The sequence below is a fragment of the Triticum dicoccoides genome, chromosome 5A (genome assembly GCF_002162155.2).
Source record: "Triticum dicoccoides isolate Atlit2015 ecotype Zavitan chromosome 5A, WEW_v2.0, whole genome shotgun sequence".
Taxonomy (NCBI): domain Eukaryota; kingdom Viridiplantae; phylum Streptophyta; class Magnoliopsida; order Poales; family Poaceae; genus Triticum; species Triticum dicoccoides.
In genome coordinates, this window is record NC_041388.1 from 394,444,403 (window position 1) to 394,445,577 (window position 1,175).

Below are 1,175 nucleotides of genomic sequence, written 5' to 3' on the forward strand. Positions count from 1 at the left end.
ACCTCGTGCCTTCCTGGTTGATGTCTTGACGTAGGGTCCAAGTCCTCTGGATCACGTTCGTTCCAAAAATCACGTTCCCGAAGGTTTCATTCCGTTTGGACTCCGATTGATATTCTTTTTCTGCCAAACTCTGAAATAGGCAAAAAACATCAATTCTGGGCTAGGCCTCCGGTTAATAGGTTAGTCACGAAAATAATATAAAAGTGTATAATAAAGCCCAATAATCATCCAAAACAGAATATAATATAACATGAAGCAATCAAAAATTATAGATACGTTGGAGACGTATCAAGCATCCCCAAGCTTAATTCCTGCTCGTCCTCGAGTAGGTAAATGATAAAAACAAAACTTTTGATGCGGAATGCTACTTGGTATAATTTTTTTAATGTAACCCTCTTAATTGTGGTATGAATATTCAGATCCGAAAGATTCAAGATAAAAGTTTAATATTGACATAAAAGCAATAATACTTCAAGCATACTAACTAAGAAATTATGTTTTCTCAAAATAACATGGCCAAAGAAAGTTCATCCCTACAAAATCATATAGTTTAGTCATGCTCCATTTTTGTCACACAAGAATGCTCCAATCATGCTCAACCCCGATGACAAGCCAAGCAATTGTTTCATGCTTTAGTAATCTCAAACTTTTTCAACCTTCATGCAATACATGAGCCGTGAGCCATGGATATAGCACTATGGGTGGAATAGAATATAATGATGGGGGTTATTTGGAGAAGACAAAAAAGGAGAAAGTCTCACATCAACGCGGCTAATCAACGGGCTATGGAGATGCCCATCGATTGATGTTAATGCAAGGAGTAGGGATTGCCAGCAACGGATGCACTAGAGCTATAAATGCATGAAAGCTCAACAAAAGAAACTAAGTGAGTGTGCATCCAACTTGCTTGCTCACGAAGACCTAGGGCATTTGAGGAAGCCCATTGTTGGAATATACAAGTCAAGTTCTATAATGAAAAATTCCCACTAGTATATGGAAGTGACAAAACAAGAGACTCTCTATCATGAAAATCATGGTGCTACCTTGAAGCACAAGTGTGGAAAAAAGATAGTAGCATTGTCCCTTTTATTTTTTTATTTTTTTGGGCCTTCCTTTTTTATTTGGCCTTTCTCCTTTTTGGGGACAATACTCTATGAATGATGATCATCACACTT